Raw genomic sequence first — 20,676 nt, 5'->3', positions numbered from 1 at the left:
AAGTTGACGTTCGGCTCCAAAAGCAGCCCGTGGCTGTTCGACATGTTCGCTCAGTCCCTCGAGTGGATTCTCTTACACAAGGTCGGCTGTCAGCAAATTATCCACTACCTAGACGACTTCTTGTTGATAGAACGGCCAGGCACACCTCCGAGGGATCTCGACAAGTTAAGGACCGTCTTTGGGAACCTCAATGTTCCCATCGCTGAACATAAGGTGGAAGGACCCGCACGTTCAATCACCTTCCTTGGAGTCAATTTAGACACCAGCTCCATGAAAGCCAGCCTGCCCCTTGACAAACTAACCCGCATCAAGGCGGCACTCCATGAATTCACTCGGACCAGGGGATGTACAAGGAGACAGCTGCAGTCGCTGTTGGGCATGCTCAACTATGCCATGCGCATTATTCCACAAGGTCGTTCCTTTGTATCACGTCTGTTGGTCTACCTGTCTCAGGCTCAAGACCCGGATCAAATCCTCTGCCTAGACACCGCAGCTTTAGCAGACCTGGCAATGTGGGACGAGTTCCTGTCCAACTGGAATGGCATCTCTCTCTTCATCCCGTGCATCTCACCTCTCTCACCACAGGTAGTCACAGATGCCGCGGCCTCTACAGGGTTTGCAGCAATTTTTGGCCACCATTGGTTCGCCGGACCCTGGCCTTCTCAAATTCTTAGGATCCCGGGGTTTAGTCAATCCTCTTCACTCTTCGAGCTCTACCCCATGGTTGCAGCCGCCCAGCTCTGGGGCCCTACCTGGTCTGGTCAAACGGTAGGCTTCACCACCGACAATCAGGCCACAGCCGAAATTGTCAATAAAGGCAGGTCTAAATCTCCCTCCGTGATGTCCTTCCTACGCAGGCTGGTGCAGCTGTCGCTACAGCACCAATTTAACGTTGTCTGCATGTTTATCCCAGGGAAATATAACCTCGCAGCTGACGCCCTGTCCCGTTTTAATTTCCGGTCCTTCTTTCTACAGGTTCCCAGTGCAGATACCACATCAGCTCCTATCCCGCATTGGTCGCAGTTGACCCTGGACTAGAGCCGCATCTACTAGGAGCCACGCAGCTCATCAACCGTTCTTTATCGGACAATACGCTGAAAGCCTACCAGGTAGCCTGGAAGGCCTTCAACACATTTCTGGTGGCCTCCACAGTAGGCACCCCCACAGATGCTAGACACATACTAGCCTTCATCTCGTACTGCCACAACCAACTGGCCTTGTCTTTTAACACCATCCGCTTATATTTAGCTGGCGTTCAGCACTTCCTCTCAATCCAGGATCCTACCAATCCCTCTGTTTTTTCGTCCCACGCTGTCCGAGCCATACTACGCGGCATCCAAAAACAACAGCCGCCAGTGAAAGTCAAACGGCTCCCCATCACCAGTTCCATTTTCAGGGACATGTCCACCATACTCACCAGCTACCCCTTCGGTGCTCTCCCCAGTCTGGTCATACAGGCAGCCATTTACCTAGCCTTCTATGGCTTCCTTCGGCCCGGTGAGTTCACTCACAACAGCCCACACAGCCCAGTCCTCCGCAGACGTCATCTGCTCCGTCACCAGGACCATTTCATCCTCCACCTCCCGGTAACCAAGACCCAGCAGACAGGCACCGGCGTAGACATCCACCTCTTCAAGACTAACAATGCCTGGTGCCCGGTCGCGGTGCTTACACAGCTTCTCTCTCGGCTACCCGAGCTCCCGGACTCTAGCCCTCTTTTGCCCTTCCCGGTCAAACCACTAACTAACCACCAATTCATTAAGCATGTCAGGATTCTCCTCCACAACTTGCTCCTCAATCCCAGTGAGTATTCCGGCCACTCCTTCCGCATCGGAGCAGCTTCATCCGCATCCCGGCATGGGGTCCCGGACCACGTCATCAAAAGGTTGGGCAGGTGGAAGTCGGCCTGCTTCACTCGGTACATCCCTAACCCACAGGTAGAGATGTCACGAGCATTCACTCAACTGGCTCAATAAAGATTAACCAGGAAACAATAAAACTCTTATCCCTACCTGACTGTTTTGCCCCCTTATTTTGGTATACCGTCCATTAGACCAAGGCACACTTTCAGGTCCATTTCATATAAGGTGTCTCATGATAAGCTTGTTTTGTTCAGATACATATCGGCCATAGGGCTCCAGCCATAAGTAAGAAGGCCAGTATGGTGGCCTGAATTTATGGGAGGAGCCCGGGGGGTATTTAACCAGCCCGTTCGCCTGTGGTAGTTGTCGGTTTCCGGTGCGCAATACCCTCCCTCCCATCCCCTTTTTAGGGCATTTATCTAAAACATTTCTCTTCAATCACATTTATTCTAATTACTGGGTATGCCCCCTTATTTTGGTATACCGTCCATTAGACCAAGGCACACTTTCAGGTCCATTTCATATAAGGTGTCTCATGATAAGCTTGTTTTGTTCAGATACATATCGGCCATAGGGCTCCAGCCATAAATAATGTTTGGGCCATAGGCATTCTGGAAAAGACCAAAGGGAAGAACCCGGCACATTTTATTGAACAGTGGCTCCTTCAAATTTATGGGAAAGATTCCTTTTCTCCCATGTTTTGTGTTGAACAAGCTCACAGGGTACCCATGAGACCACTTCCGCCGGGCAAACCCCCGCATGTTTCTATTCAAACTACTCAACTACAAAGATAGAGGCGTGGTCCTTTCAAAAGCAAGGAATTTTTGGGGACGCTTTGAAGATGGCTAACTCCAAAATCAAACTAAAGAAATGCTTAAGGACCCTCAGCGTACAATATTCCATGCTGTACCCTTCTCGTCTCCGCATGGTGCCAAGAGACCAGGTCCATTTCTTTGAAAAAACGCATTTGGTTTCTTAATGACTGGAAAGAGAGGATTGCTCCATTCGGGAGGAAACGACGAACCGTAGGTTTCTGATGGCCGCAAGCTTACTGCAAATCTCCTTAAAACTTTGCCACAACTTGCTGATGTCCACCGTTATTCAATGTTTGGCAAGACGAATGTTCTAAGAAATGTGCGATAATATCTTCAAGCTAGTAACGCTTGTTGTGACACCTAAGCTTACAAGACGCACAGACAGGAAGCCCAGAGACCCAATCCCCCACACCCTAGATGTCTCAAAGGTCCCTAGTGGACGAAGGTCTCTTCATACGTTTTTTACAAAGGCTCTGTTGGCCTATTTGATGTTCTTGTTCACAGATCAAGACCCTATCTGAAGCTTTAGAGCTTAATTCCCCAGCTTACTGCTGATCCCGGGTCAACAACTGAACTTCTCTGTGCTCGGCGAGTGTTTTTCTTTCTATATGGACAATGGTATGGTGAATATATAGGTTCTATAATGGGATATTATGTTTTACTTTGAAAGCTATCTGCCAGCTATTTCTCACTGACATATCATGGCTAGATCTCATGTGGTGCTTAGTTGGAACGTGAGAGGCTTGGTTAACAGGGTGAAAAGGTTGGCTGTGACACATGTGACTAAGCACCTATGGTCCTCTGTAATATTTCTGCAGGAAACAGATATGCATACAGATCAATCTGTACAATTCTCAGCTCATTTTTTAGCCAACAGTGTAACTCTACCTATTCCTCGTTTTCTCGGGGAGTGAGTATATTGATCCCCCAGAGGATTCCCTTTTTATGTACACTTTCAGTAATCGATAAAAATGGGAAGTATATTTTTCTAAGAGGCAACTTGGGGGGGGGGGGGGGGCTGGTGGACTGTATATTAGCCAATGTGTACATACCTCCTCCTTTCTCCGCAGAAGTCTTTAAGATTTTAGGGGGATTTTTGGCCCACCATCCTAATGTTCCAGCCCTCATGGTGGGAGACTTCAATAACTACTTAAATTTCCAGTTAGGTAACTCTACAGTGGCTCGCCCTTGCCGAAGACACAGTTTGCCGATCTTCTGGCAGAGATGGGACTTCATGATGTATGGCACCTAAAGAACCCTCAAACTAGGACTTATTCTTGCCATTCTGCTTCACACAGGGGCCTTTTCAGAATTGACCTTGGTCTCTGCAATGAGGAAATGCTTTCACTTGTTGCTGATGCCCAGTATGAACCAAGGACGGTCTCTGGCCCTTCTCCATATTGGGATCAGATAACCACTTCTGGCCCTTGCAAAAGGAAACACTGGAAAATAAATCCATTCCAGCTCTCCTTGTTTCCTATCCCAGACCCAGTAACTACTGCTCTCACAGATTTTTTTACTATCAATACAAATACAGTGTCTTCAGGTATGTGATGGGACGCCCTTAAGGCTTTTCTCCAAAATCTGTTTATTAAATCAATTTTCTCCATAAAGACCAAGGCCTGGGAGCTCTCTGTATTACAGGAACTTAGGCAGAGTCGGGGATTGCAATAAAATAAATAAGATTGCGCTATGGACAACTTCTACCTATTCACTACACGGGTCAAGAAAAAAACTATAAAATCAAGTGAAATCAAGTGAATGAAACTAATAATGGTGAGATGAACTCCAGAGGTTGAAGCTGCCTGTGCTTGAAACCTGCCCCTAAATATAGGAGTAGGCCAGAAATCTGAAGTGTAAATTAAGCTATGGCGCTAAAACCTTTTTTAACGTGCACTGTGGGTGCCAAAATTATGTATATGTGTGTGGTGATCTATTATCTCTGCTGATGATCTAAACAATTGATGTGAACTAATGTGGAAATCTCCTAAAATCTACTATATACGTGATATCTACCAAAATACGTGTTGGTATATCTAAGTAGATATTAAAATAAAATTGAGAAAGGAAAAAAAGGGAAAATTAAAGAAAAAATGTGTGTCTGTTGACTTGCAACTCAGAAATGCACATGTGTTGCAAGAAAATAGTGAATAAATCGCATGAAAATAAATAATTAAAAATAATACATATGTGCTTAGTAAAGAAATCATATGCAAACCATAAACCAATATCTATAAATTATGCTATATGTTCAGAATCCTCAAAAGTGACAGTCCAAAGCGTTTGTAAAAGTACCAAGAAAAAATAACAAAAAAATCTTTCAATGTCCAACGGAAATTTTTTTTTTCAAAGTTGCATCATTCAGTTGCTGAAAAACGCATGGAATTTTTGTCAAGTGAGGGGGATAGAGCAAGGTGACTAGTGCAGAAGGGTTAAAGTCATTCCACAAATTGTTTTTAATTGTGGTAGTCTGTTATACCTCATTTAGCTTGATGTTATTCCTGCCCCTCGGTTTACACTGCTATTAGATGAAGATGCTATTTTCACCTGGACATGGGGCTTGGGGCATTCCAGTTGTGTCCCCTAACTTTGAAGTCCCATGTTTTTCCATACCTTGCCATTTAGCGCAGAACCATCCCAATTTCTCTTTACAAAAACTGGTTGCTATTTGCATATAAGACAACCAGACTTTTGAGGCTCTTTCTGCTCCACAGGAAATCAGAGAGTAGCTATGACTAAGCACTGTTAAGTGTGAAACGCGTCAGTCTGTTTGTCCCATTTTTTGCTGTGGCTCGCATCTGTTAGATTTTTTCAAATAAAGTGCGGCTGTCCAGAACTTCCTTTTTGCTTCATTTTGCTATATGCTTAGCCTGCACCTGGAGCTCCAGTTCTGAGGAAAGTCTTGTATCCATACATCCACCTGGAGCGTTGATCACCTTCCCTTCCCCCACAGGAAATCAGAATCATAAGAAAAAAACTGGGAGTATCTTCTAAGTAGAAATGTGTTGTTTATTATGACCACCACAAACCCAATCTGAAAATAAAATCAAGAACACAGGGACATGGGGGGGCATGGTTTTGACATGAAGCAGTGAGGACGCTGCTCCTGTGAGCTCCGGTGCTGGCACTCATTATAACAGCCTTTATCACAATAAATTGCAACCTACGAGAAAGAGAACGGGTGTCAGAAACCATGAAAGCAGACCGAGAAACCATGAAATTAGACCGAGACAGAAGTACAGTTAAATCACACTTGTTTAATAATTAAAGTATAAAGAACAAAAGTAATTAAAACATAGCCAAAGTTCAGTAACCGGAACGGATAGTGAGAAGCCAGAAGTTAGGGATCAATGTAGCGGAACAGCAAGCAGGATCTGGAGACAGAAGGGATGTCAGCAAAGCAAGTCTTTAAACAGGAATGCAGGAGATAGTGATTACATTGGTCAACATTGGTCAACATCACAGAGCCTAAATTAAAGGAGACATTCATAAGAAAATTCTAAAATTTCTTAGAAAAATCCACTTACCTTTCTCGCCGCAAGGTTTTCTGTGGTAAAACCAACAGACCCAATCTTCACCCTTCAGGATGGGTTCCGTTAACAAACCTTCAGGAGCTGGGGACCCTCAGGGAAACCCACAATCCTGGACCTGTAATAGCACCACCGCCAGTAAAACTTTATGGCCTTAATACCAAAAGTACTGGATCCCGGCGTCCAGCTCTCTAAAAAGAGAAGCGTTTACAGGCAAAACCTTGTTTCTTCGGAAACGAGGCCCGGGTACTGTTCATTTCGGCCAAAAAAACACTTTGAATGGATCCGGCTGCATAGCTGGCCCCAGCAAGGATTGCTCCAGTGGAGCACAGTACAGCACATCTTCACTTGTGACCAACACCTTAGACACTGGCAGAAAAACTGAGATACTCCCAATAGTGGGAGGGGTTATATAGGGAGGCAAATTCCTGTTTAGGGTGTGCCAGTGTCCAGCACCTGAAGGTGGACTATAACCCACATAGTAAGTACTACGGCCCTGTGTCCCGTGATGTTCTTCAAAAGAAAAGGATGTTGCAGGTAAGCTGTTGTTATAAAAATCCTTTTTTTTTCCTGAAGACGGTCAATTTATTTGAGATACATACATAACTGAAGTCCATTTTAGAATATTTTAAATGATTAAATGGGAAGACAGGGATGGAAATGGCTTTGTGAAAAGTGGGGTTGGGGTTTGAAGTGTTTTTTGTGCACTCTGTCTAATATATGTATACCAAACTGATTTGATAGATATCTGATTTATATCAACTTCATGTCATTTCATGCAGATTAGCCCCAGTATAAACATATATATTCTCTCACACAATGTTACCTGCATACACATATGTATACACACATATAACGCTATTTGAAACAAACCCCCTCCTCCCACCCACAATCATAAGATCATTGAGATTTATTAAAGATACAGATTTAAACATTATTAAAATCACAAGACAAATGAAACAACTGTGACAGATTTATGTCAGAAGGATAAATTTCATATCTATGTGCAAATTTCCCATATTATAACTAAATTGTAAGCATCCTAAGCTTGATTGTTAGTATGTTCACTGAGCACTCCCTGGTAGCTTATTTTAGAAGACTCCTGCCGAGTGCAGGTGCTTTGTATTAAGGTGAAATAAATGTATCCTCCCATCCTGCACTCTACAATTATGTTCTTCACCAAGTGAAACACAAATTCAATCCTGCTGGAGGTGCAGGTGGATTTGTTAATGCACCAAATGGATGTATGGATCTCAAGGTGGAGAGCATGGTCCTTTTCTTCTTTTCAAGTGGAATGTTTATACTACTAAACTGTTGTGCCACTGCCAATTTGTCCAAAGTTGAGAGCTTTAGCTTTTGTTTTTAATAAGAGTAATTTTTTTTATTGTTTAGATCTGTTTTGGCTCCTATTTCCACCATTTGGCCTATTACCACTGAATAAAAAAAATGTGTTGCAGGCAAAGCTATCTAAAGTATTTTTTCAATTTTTTTGTAGCAGCAGAGAATATTTGAATTGCTGTCTGTTGAAAAGTAATACATGTGACTACACAAATGCTTATGTTTGAATATGTGACCATATACTTTCTGATGAATGCTGTTTATTGTATTTTGTGAAAGACCAATAAATTTACCCTTAAAAAAGAAGCCTTTTTTCAAATTGTATCAGATTGGGGCATTGTTGCTATATTTAGGCCAAACAATGATGCAAAAGTAAAACATTCTTTACACATGCAAAATAAGTGTTGTGAGAATTTGGGCCAGAACACAGTGTTAGTGATGCAAATGTTTTTGCATTGTTTCATGTCCTCCATGGCAATGCTTAACTCCCCATGCCCTTTGTTTGACAATTGTCTGCATATTACCCTGAAAATTGTCCAGAAATGATTTTTAAGGTTCGCTCCTCATAGACTTCAGTGGGGTTCTGACATTATGATGAGTTCAATGAATAGCTACCGTCTTGCCGGGCATAGGCTAATGCCCATGCGATAAAATGAGCGTGCACGTTAGCCATTAATGCTGGTGCCATACGGACTATATAAACACAACAGCTGCACTAGTGCAGTGCTTTCTGATCTGCAGCTTTACCGGAGTCTAATCCTGTATCTGCATCTGATTACCTGTGTTTGACCCAGCTTCCTAGACTACGCTTGCTTATCTCCAGTCCTGACCCCAGCTTGCCTTAACTTTGCTATACATGCTATTCAAACTGATATCCTGCTGCCAACCTCTGCCTGTCTACTAACCAATCTCTGCTTACCGCTTATGCCATATCTCATTATCTGTGATTGACTTGGCTTGTTTGACCCTGCTCCAGTTTTGCTCCATTCTGCTCCATCCAGTATCTGGTAATGCTGTCCTGCATCTGCAACTGCTGCTTCTGCTGCCACTTGCTGCTCATCACCCAGCCTGGTCTGGCAACCCATCAGCTGCACATCTCGGCCGTCAGCAAGGAATTCTGCAGGCACTCGTACCTCATTGCAACTCCAGTGGTCACTGAGCCAGGGCTGTAATACTTCAGGCTCTGTTACAAGGTACATGACAGTATCAGACAGCCATGTCTGAGCCTGCAAGAGGAGCCTCTCCAATGGATGACATCTGTCAGCACCCTGCAGCCCTCACCCAAGCCATCAAGTATCTGCAGGATGGTTACATTCAGCTGGAGGAATGTGTGCAGTCTTTGGCTACTTCTCCAAGTACTACCACAGCTTCATCTCCTGCGGCAGCACAAAACACGCTTTCGCCAGCCCTTACGTGGTGATGCTACCACCTGAACCTAGAGTCCCCACTATTTTTTTTTTGCGTGGGGTTTCCTGATATCCATACCAGAGTCTGGTATGTATTTTTAAGGTGGACCTTTTATTGTGTATTATCTCCCAAATAACATCTATACCAGGCCCTCATCTACAATATGGTCTGGCATGGATGAAGGGGATCCCTGGTCATTTGTTTACAAACAGAATTAAATGTCCAAAGCTGTTATTGACTGCCACTTTAAATGATAGTGTGTTCGCCCCTAAATTCTATACCAGACATCTGTAAAACTAGAGGTGCAGCACTATTTTTACACTGATGATGTCATTGGGTCATGCGCTCTGAAGGAACGGCTGCTCGTGACGTTTCTTCAGGAAGCCCTTGCCGTCACCGGGGGCTCCCGCGCGATTGCATGGGAGTGATGTCACACAGCTCCAGCCATTCACATAGCCGGAGTCCACGGCCCCAGTAGGAAGACAGGCAAAGATAGATGCGGCTTCCAGCGGGGATGATCCGTGCTTCGTTTGCAATGCATACTAGCACGTTATGCCTTTACTTTACAGGTCAGGACTAAAAAGGTTTACTTACTCTTTAATGTGATTCTAAGGCCCATTTCACCGTGGTCTGTAGGAAAATTGTGGTAAAAATGCTATGTGTTTTTACTGCAATTTTTTTTGTGTTTCAGATGCATTTTCCCTGCCTTTCTGGTGCATGTTTGGGCCTGCTGCACATAAAAAATGGACACGTGACTCAAAAACGTTTATTTACCTTGATCCATTTATTTCAATGGGAAGCTTAATTTTTGGTGTGCACCGCACCCACAGCGCAGTAGTGTGAATAGTCCCATAGGATTTGAAGGGAAATGAGATAAAAGTGCAAAGTGAAAGAGCCCTAAAGGAAAGAATGAAAAAAAAAAAAAACATGGTTTTGCACAGAGCCTCAATCCTCTTTTTTTTGGGTCCCTCGCTGCTAGTTCTGGCTCTTCCTTCCTGCTGAGTGCCCCTAATAGCAAGACTCTTGCTATGGGGCAGGCACTCGAGCAGGCTTGCTCCCGAGCCACACTCTGTGTCCATTCACATAGAGTGCACGTTTTGGCACCTCTCCCACTCTCTGCTCATTGGCTTACTAGCTAGGATTGACAGCAGCAGGAGCCAATGGTTCTCACTGCTTTGTGAGTCAATGGGGAGAGAGAGAGACTGGGGAGAGCCACTGCTGTTGTGCAAATCGCTGAATCAAGATGGGGCTCAGGTAAGTATGAGAGGGGGCTGAGGGGGGAGCTGCACCCAGAAGGCTTTTTACCTTAATGAAAAGAATGAATTAAGTTGAAAAAAAAAACTTGAGCCTTTAGAACCACTTCAATGAAAAAGTTAAGCTCTGGACTTGAATGAATTAGGACTAGGTGTACACGTAGATACCAATACAAAGTTATATTGAAACACAGTTGTGAATACTCAAAAATAATAAACTAATGTCAGTGCTTAACAGTGCTGGAATCTACAAGTGTAAGTCTACCAAAGTTCTAATTATTTCCACAATATAAAACAGAGTGCACTTGAATAGTGTAAGATCCTCAAAGAATTGGTTAAAATAAATATATTGTAGTTACATAGTAGGTGAAGTTGAAAAAAGACATAAGTCCATCAAGTCCAACCTATGTGTGTGATTATATGTCAGTATTACATTATATATCCCTGTATGTTGCGGTCGTTCGGGTGCTTATCTAATAGTTTCTTGAAACTATCGATGCCCCCGCTGAGACCACCGCCTGTGAAAGGGAATTCCACATCCTTACCGATCTTACAGTAAAGAACCCTCTACATAGTTTAAGGTTAAACCTCTTTTTCTTCTAATTTTAATGAGTGGCCACATGTTTTGTTGTCCTTCCGCAAATTTTTTTTATCCCTATTGTGTGGTCACCAGTATCATACTTGTATATTGAAATCATATCCCCTCTCAAGCGTCTCTTCTCCAGAGAGAATAAGTTCAGTGCTTGCAACCTTTCCTCATAACTATCGCTCCATTTCCAGTACCTACTTCCTGAGGACGGGTGCCCAGAACTGGACAGCATACTCTAGGTGCAACTGGACCAGAGTCTTGTAGAGTGGTAGAATTATTGTTTTATCTCTGGAATTAATCCCCCACTACCCACCCCTGACCATTCCGAGTACTCCCCACTTATCACCACCCTCTGAACTCGCCCTTGTAGCCAGTTTTAAATCCCTGTACTCACCCTATGATCCATGCCAATGGACCTTATTTTGTACAATAAACGTTTATGGGGAACTGTGTTGAATGCTTTTGCAAAATCCAGATACACCGCGTCTATGGGCCTTCCTTTATCCAGATGGCAACTCACCTCCTCATAGAAGGTTAATAGATTGGTTTGGCAAGAACTTTTGTAAAGACACCCATAATTTTACATAAGGAACATCTGCTTTACCAGTGAATGTATTCATCCATCCACTCATCCAAGACTAACCTCTACTATATTGGCTAATGCATTTAGAGGTGGTGCCCCTTCATTAGAGCCAATGAGTTGTTCTGCCTCAAAACATGTCAGCCAATATTTTGAAGGATAGTCTTCAATTGAAGAACTAGAGACAGGCAGATGGTTCTGATGAAGAGGTGCTGTCTTGAAATGTTTTATCCGGTATATTAGAAGTTGGTCTTCGAATGACGCAATGATGGATGGGGAGTTGGCTCTAATGAAGAGGTGCTGCCTACAGTATATTAGGGTTTGGTTTTCGATTGAAACACTTATGGACGGATTAGCGCATTCAGTGAGATTGTCCTTATGGAATTATGTGAGAAGTGTGTCTTTACATCACTTTTGTGTATATTTATTTTAACCAGCTGAAGATTTTATGAGGATCTTACACTATGTCAGTACACTCTATGTTCCATTTACACTTGTAAATATATATACATATATATATATATATATATATATATATATATATATATATATATATATATATATATATATATAATATATATTCTTAAAAATGTTTACCTAACACTTGCAGCACATTTTAGGCTACTTTGCAATTCATTTATAAACCAGCTGATTTATTACATATTCCCAATGTTTTAAAAAAAAAAATCATGCAATCTTATATGCACAATACTATACCCACAGTTGATCCAGAGGAAGGCTAAAAACCCCAGGAAAGCATGATTCAATTTGTTACAACGGGAAAATTATTCCTTCATGATCCCCCGAGAGGCAATCTGATTTTCCCTGGATCAACTTTACCTATAAATGTTAGTATCCAGTTATATTATGTGTATCTAGGAAAGAGTTTATCCTTTTTTTTTTTAAAGCAATCTACTGAGCTGGACAGAACCAGCTCTTGAGGGAGTCTATTCTCAATTTCCATAGCTTACTCTGAAGAAGCCTTTCCATATTTGGAGTTTAAAACGCTTTTCCTCCAACATAAAGAGTGCACCCTTGTCCTTATGTGATGGCCTTAAAGCGAATAACTCAACACCAAGTTCACTGTATGGACTATTCACTATTATAGTTGTATATATATGTACTTAATCTCCTCTTCTCAAGAGAGAAAAAATTCAGTTCCCCTAATCTTTCCAAATAGCTGAGCTCCTGCATGCCTCTTATCAGTTTGGTTGCCCTTCTCTGTGCTTTCTCCAGTTCCCCCGATATCCTTTTTTGTAAATTTGTGCCCAAAACTGAACTGCAAATTCCAGATGAGGTCTTACTAATGATTTGTACAGGGACGAAATGTTATGTCTCCCTCTGGAGTTCATACCTCTCTTAATGCAAGCAAGGATTTTTTCGCTTTGGAAACCACATTTATTGCTATGCTCTGAATAGCCTGTGTTGTAATTGTAAACAGAAGTGAATAGGATGAGATAAAATTACACATAAACAAAATACACATACATAAAAACAATGATCATTTTCCTTATAAAATGTTCTAAGACAGGAGGGAACAGGTAATAATATATACAGTATTAATATTCTTTAGGAGAAAAGTAGCAGAAAACATTACCGTTTTGCATGTAAAACAAGCTGCGAACAAAGAGATGGACAGACAGAGCTTGAAATGGGCACTTATCGGCCATCACAATGTTTCCGTGACGTATGGATAATGCTTACTCTCTCAAGCTAGAAATTACAAGTGTAATTCTGATCTTCCTACATGTGAAATGCGGGGCTTTGTCTTTGTCAGCCAGGAAATCCTTTTAATAACCACACACACACACTGTCAGGAGCTTTGAAACATATCGCTCACTGACGATCAATGCTTTGTATTATTTGCTAAGACTGAAAGTCAGAAGCATTTTAATCTCGTAGGATTCCAGCTCCCCACATTATAAATTTCATATTATGGTTAATAATTGTCAGCCGAGACTGGAAATATGTGAGCTGATCAATATCACCGTTTGGAATTAATCGTTGGAAAAAAAGCTGAGCGGCTTCCCGGTGAATGATGGATTTTATTTAAATGGGATTCATTTTGCAAACACCTATTTTTTTTATTAGGCATGGGATCAGCATTTGTGATGAACTTTCTCAAATTATATTTTGTGCTCAAAGGGAGACCGATATTTTACCTGGGCTCTTCAAATGTCACTTTGTCTGTGTTTTGGGAAAATGATCGTTAGGTGCAGAATTGTAATGGAGTACTGAGTATATCAGCTCATTATTAATTGCGGGTTTTTTGGAGCGGGAGAAAGAAATGATATAGCATCATGTGAATCAATTGAAGGGTATGTATCATCACGTTGCTAGTAATATGTCAACTGTGATCCATGCTGTTCCCGAAAACGGCGTGAGCGGTCTTGCACTGCATTATGGGAAGTTTGAGTTAGATGCAATGTCGGTTCAAAAAGAAGTCGTTGAGCACTTTGCAGTGTGCTCAATAACTGGATAAAAAGTAATCATTATCACTTCAATCAAAGGGCAAAACTTGCATAGGCTCCAATGCCAAATATCAACCAAGGCCCAGAATCTTCTTGATGATATTAATAACACTTATCAAAGTTAAAATATTCAGACAGATATACAGAATTAAACATAATTACATAGTTAGGCTTGTGTATTTTTTCAACCTGACTATCTAGTTCAACCAACCAAAAAAATAAATAGAATAAACAGAAAACCTCCATATACAAAATCCTAAACCCACAGTTGATCTAGAGACAAGGTCTCCACACTGTAGGGTCTACTGACACCAATGATGAGGCACCATTCCTTCTACTGACACCTACAGTGGGGCATGATTCCTCACATTGACTCCAAAGATGGGGGAACTATTCCTTCCACTGACATCAACGTTGGGCACTATTCCTTCCACTGACACGATGGGGAACAAGTCTTCCCACTGATACTTCCCAATGATATAAATGATTGAATGCATTTCCTCCCACTCATACCAATAATGAAGCAATATTTTTCCCATTGACACCAATGATTGGGCATTATTCCTTCCATTGGTACCAATAATGGGGCACTGTTTCTCCCATTGACACGAACAAAGGGACATATTCCTCCCACTGATATAAATGATGGAATACTATGCCTACCACTGATAACAATGATGGGACACTATTCCTCCTACTGAAACCAACCTTGGAGAACTATTCTTCCCATTGACACAAGTGATGGAGCACTATTCCTTCCCCTGACACTAACAATGGGGCACTATTTCTCCTCTTACTGACCACAGGCGCCATCTAATATTCCCTGGAACAATAATCTCTGGTGGATTAACCACTAGCCAACCAGCTCATGCAGATATATTGCGGCAGGTCGGTTCTCCTGCGTGAATCAACGTACCTGTACGTCACTCTGTGCAAGGTGGATATCACATGCGGGAGCATGCCATTAGGTCCCACGGACTCAATGTCTGCCGGTGACCCGCAATCGTGTTGAGGAGAGGCAGAACGCAGAACTGCCTATGTAAACAAGGCAATTCTCTGTTCCGCCTAGTGATATGACAGAGATCTACTGTTCCCAGTGTTCGGGAACTGTGATCTCTGTCTTGTTCCAGTCAGCCCACCCCCCCTACAGTTAGAACACACCCAGGTAACACACTTAATCCCTTGATCACCCCCTAGTTTTAGCCCCTTCCTCGCCAGTGTAATTTTTACATTGATCAGTGCATTTTTATAGCACTGATCAAGGTAATAATGTCACTGGTCCCTCCAAAGTGTCAATTATAGTCAGATTTGTCTGCCGCAATGTTGCAGTCCTGCTAAAAAAAATCACAGCTCGCCGCCATTACCAGTAAAAACAAATGTAAAAAAAAAAAGTCTATAAATCCGTTGTTTGTAGATGTAATAACTTTTGCCCAAACCAATCAATATATGCCTAGTGTGATTTTTTTTTTTTTTACCAAAAATGTGTAGAGGAATATATACTGGCATAAACTGATAAATTTATATTTTTTTTATATATATTTTTTTTTTGGATATGTATTATAGCAGGAAGTAAAACAAATGTTTTTGTTTATAGCGCAAAAAATAAAAACTGCAGAGGTCATCAAATACCACCAAAAGAAAGCTCTATTTGGCCTGGTCATTAAGGGGGCAAATCCTTCCGGGCTGAAGTGGTTAAACGTGTTTCATTGTTTGGGTTTATCTAATAAACATAGCTAACTGATGCTTCCATTAATTTTAAGGGAATGAATATGACAATTACTCTTGAATTAAGATCAGAAATGGACACCCCTGAAGCCTTAGAAAAAAAGAGAGGGGGAAAAGGGGGGAAGGGGGAAGAAAAAGCGTGGGGGGGGGAAAGAAAGAAGGAAATGAGGGAAGAATAGAAAGAAGGGGGATGGTAAAGATACTAGCATACAAAGGAAGTGAAAAAGTGTGAAAAAGAAGAAAATTTGATTTAAGCAATGAACAGGGACTCACCACCAAAGCCACCCTTTCCACCGAGGTACATGCTGGTTAAAATCAACTTACCAAGGTATCAAGGTAGTTAAAGTAATTGCATGGGCTGGAGCACCACATATGGAGGTAACACAAATGAGACAGTGACCAAATTGGAATATAAAGCAGAGCGTTGATGCAGTAAGGAGAACTAATGAAACTGACACAGCAAACATAAGAACCATAAAGACGAATAAAGCTCTGCAAAAGGGATCAAATCTGTAAAAAGTATAAAAATAACTATATTAGAAAGCCAAGCAGAGACATAAAGCTAAAAGGAAACACTGGAGGGACACCAGGTCTCCCCAGCGTTAGGTCACCGTACTAACCTGTGATGTGTACCATCCACCGCAACAGCCCAAAACTGAGTCTGGCATACCTGCCCATTAAACGGTCTGCACGACCGCTAAATGAGCTCCCCAACCCTAATGGCACCAAGCGCACACCGCCAGAACGGCGGCGTCTGACGTCACAGGGTCTGCTCACCCACAATGTGCAGGTACACAGCTAGTTGCTACTGCGCAAGTGCGCGGGGGGAAGAGCTCATTGATCACTCGATCCAGGCTTAGCCTCCGCAAGCAAGGACAAACTGAATATCGTCCATGGCAGGGAGATCACATGTCCGCCGCCAGGGGACATTAACACGGGGCCCTATCTAACCCGGTCTGCTGACAGAGAAAAAAGGGGGAAAAAAGAAGGAACAAAGGAAAAGGAAAATTATATCGGGGAAAAAATGAAAAATAATAAAGAATAAAAATAATAAATATTAGAAATATAAGAATAATAATAAAAATAAAAAATATATAATAAAAATAAAAGAATAAAAAATAAACAATAAAGAAATAATAAAATAAAATAAAGGAATATAAAAAAAATTATAATTTTAAAATTAAAGGGGAGAGGGGAAGATAGAGCTGGGAGGGGAAAAGGGAGAAGGAAGGGAGGCGCGAGAAAAGGGGTGAAAAAGGAACTGCGTGCGCGAATTCGATCTTAAGTCCCATAGACGTCCAGATACCCAGATGCCGGAGATTATCCCGATCTTTCAGATGTCTCGCAACCGAAGGACGTCTATGGGACCTGAGATCTAATTTGCACAGTTTGACCTCCCCTAATAGGGGGGGGTCACTGGGCATCTGGTAAGCCTCCATCTAATAGTGGTGTTTAGAGGTGACGGGTCCACATGGTCAAATACAATTTGATTAAACAATCAAGTTTCAATTATTATTATACATACACTGGACATTTTATATATTTTTTTGTATCAATTCATATATGGACACTTGAATTTATATTTTCCATATTTTTTGTATGCATTTATATATGGACACCTGAATTTATATTTTTTGATTCATCTTTAATAATTTTTGTGTATTCGTTTCCACAATTTTTTTTGGTATTCTTTCTTTGCACTTTTTCAATAGTCACAGTAATATTTATTGGTTAAGAGCTGCACTTTTTTATTTTACAAGATTTGCATAACTTTGCTTGAATCTGTGGACCTACCACAGATTTTTTTTTTTTTGGAGGGTGTTTTGCTAATTTATTTTTTCATCATATGCTCTGTCTGAATCTGAGACAGGCTGACTTTGAGAGCCTTTCAGAGCATTGTGGGATTAAAGTGTAGTGGTAGCCATTTTTATTAAGGGGTAAGGTTTAGTACCTCTTTTTTTTTTTTATCATTGTTTTATAATGTTTTGTTTTAGGATATTCACACTTCCTATATGCTCTAGGGACTGTTGCCACCAAAATAATACAAAAGGGAAATCTTTTAACAAGGGCCCCAGGACTGGAAGTTGTTGGAAATTTACATTGTACATTGATGGCACAGAAAGCAAAAGAAACTTGACAGAGGGTCTAAAATCTTTTCATCATTGCCAATGTTAAAAAACACATTTTTGCTGCATTTCTACTTTAAACTCAAAGGTACAGAACTAATAACCAACTAAAAAACACATTTGTTTTTTAAAAGAAAATATTCATTTTAAAAATAATTTACAATTAATTTAAAGTGTTACTAAACCCAGCATTCACGATATCTGATCTTCCACAGTACACAGAACATATAAATGCATTATTTTATATATTTTATATTATATTTAGATTTTATATATTATTTTAGTAAATATAAACTGCTGAATACCTTTTCCCATCAGCAGTATATAGCAGTCTTGTGACTTCTATCAGTGTCCAGACAAACACTGGTTAAAGCTTGAAGAAGGAGTTTTCATTCTCCTCTGACTGTCCTATGAGGCTTCCTGACTCCTGACCCTTTGGACAGTGCTGATTGGCCGATCTGGTGTTTGATAATCTCTTATATTCTAGAGATCATCGGGAGTTGATAAGAGGCCAATTTAATTTTCATTTGGATTGTTATACTTTCTTATCACTGGGAACGGTGGATAGCAGACCCAGTTGATGGAATACCAATGGAATAATTTTTTTTTCAAAATAATTTTTATTGAATTTTCACAGTGTACAAGTTATACAGTGACAGAGAAATAGATTTATAAATCCAATGGAATAATTTTTCATACACATGGACACTCGTTTATTGAACTCTTTATTTATCACCAGTTGATACACTTTGTTTGTTATAATTTTTTGATAAGAGTTTTCTTTGGATTATTTGTGATGGCTTTGCCAATGCTTGAGACTTTCTTACCACTTTCCAGAAAAAGATTGTTCCATCCATGTTATATGCCATAATTTTGCCAAGCAGATGCTCCTGTTTTCAGTAAAAAGCATATGGTCATATTTACCGTAAAATAGTCATGTGATACTTAACAAAATCGTACATGCCCTGTGGAGCCTCTCACTTCTATAGGTCACCCGTCATGTTTTTTTTGTCCCAGTTCATATCTATATGATTAAAAGAAATTAAACAACAAAAGAATATGTTACCAATTGTCTCCGGCAGCAAAGTAGTAAAAATCTTGTGGGGTCATTTCCCTGGCTGCCTTGTTATATGTGGAGGCATCTTACAGACACGTATAGGGCAGCAGATGCTGAAACCTCCAGGCTGTCTATTGACCTGCTTCAGACTCAAATACTTGGAACAGCTGGCTAGCAGAGAGACTCATTTCCGAGATCTGTGGGGAGCTTTGCACCTGCTCTCCTCAGCACTCTCAGCGAAGACTTATATTACAAGCCTCTGTCCTTACCTATATCACAAACCAACACATCAAACAAAAAATCATCAAACTGACACTTAAAAAAAAAAGAACATATTTAGACTTTAGACTTTTTTTTTCTATCATTTTTCTTGGGATTATAAATCATTAGTGGGATTTTTACGTATTTTTCTCTATAGTTTAATTGGTATCACTTTTTTTGCAATTTTATGAACATGGGAAAATCAACAAAGATGTAACAACACTTTCCAGGTTGTATGACACTTTAAAATGGACCGGATCAAAAATCCCCTGCCACCCGTTTTGGTAGCTTTACCAACATGTGGGGCAGATTCAGGTAGTTCATAATAGCTCTACTTTTAGATAGTGTTGCGATTAGTGTATCTTATTCAAAAATAATTACCACTCTATTTCCCAAATAATGAAACTGGAAGTAATTAAGACCAACTGTAATGCACAGCGATAGGCAGAGTGTCTGTCTCTGTACGTTATGTGGCAGGCGGCATATTTGACTCCGCTAACCCCTCCCATTCTCACCTGTCACTGTTTGTTAAGGAGGTTGCTGGCTTTGCAGCCAACAGCCTCCTAGCAGCTAGTGATGCTGACAGTGGATGGATTCTGTTGGGAAAGCTGAAAGTTTAAAAGAAGGCATTGGGAGTTTCTATAGCAAATAGCAGGCTGTTTATTGGCTATGGATCCACCCACTGTCTGCTGTCAATACCAAGTAGAGCGAACCTGATGGGGAATTGGTATCTGAATCCCCATTAGGCTCCGCCCACCCAGCCACAAAGCTTCTTAGCGCTGTACTGTCTGACAGCTGCAGTGGCAGGAGGAAACTTAGCTTCACTGAACTAAAAATGAAAAGTCCATACGGACACGTGATGCTTGTCCCAAATTAATTTCCTGTTTTCAACAGGCACATGAATCTATCGCCGCACCAACATTATTGGTGCAGAGCCACGACGGCATTCTAAAAAGTGTTGTAGTATTTTATGAATTCTCCTGACAATCCTTATGCCGCGTACACACAATCGGATTTTCAGACGGGAAATGTTGGATGTGAGCTTGTTGCAGTAAGTTCAACCGTGTGTATGCTCTATCAGACATTTGTTGTCGGACTTTCCACCAACAAATGTTGGCTAGCATGCTCTCAAATTTTCCGCCAACAAATTGTGTGTACACAAGTCCGTCGGGCAAAAGTCCAGAGTATAAATACGCATGCTCGGAAGCAGAACCAGTCGGTAAACTAGCGTTCGTAATGGAGAATTAACATTCGTGACGTGGCAAATTATGAAATTTCCAAATGCAGCGCACAAATTTCTTCTTCTTTAATGGGATAATAATGAAGCTGCTTTTCTGGTGATACTGATGGAGTTATTGCAAACAAATTTTCAAAGTCTTTTTTTTTCTAGTGATATCAAGATTATTATTATGTTTTTTTTTTGTTTTGTTTTATTTGTGCAAGTTAGCACAACACCATTATCCTGTAGTTTTTAAGATCAAAGATACAACTATGTTGGCGTCCCTTGTAAATTTTACATTGTATTTTTTTAAATGTAACTGCCTACTCCCAAACTGTCATTTGAAGTAAAACACATAACCAAGTATTATTCTCCACATTTTTTTTATTGTGCATTAAAAAAAAGAAAACAAATAAAATTAGACATGCTATCTGCCAAAAGAA

The sequence above is a fragment of the Lithobates pipiens genome, unplaced genomic scaffold (genome assembly GCF_037356315.1).
Source record: "Lithobates pipiens isolate NorthernLeopardFrog02 unplaced genomic scaffold, aLitPip1_a1.2 Scaffold_1, whole genome shotgun sequence".
NCBI lineage: Eukaryota > Metazoa > Chordata > Amphibia > Anura > Ranidae > Lithobates > Lithobates pipiens.
Note: the sequence above shows the minus strand (reverse complement) of the source record.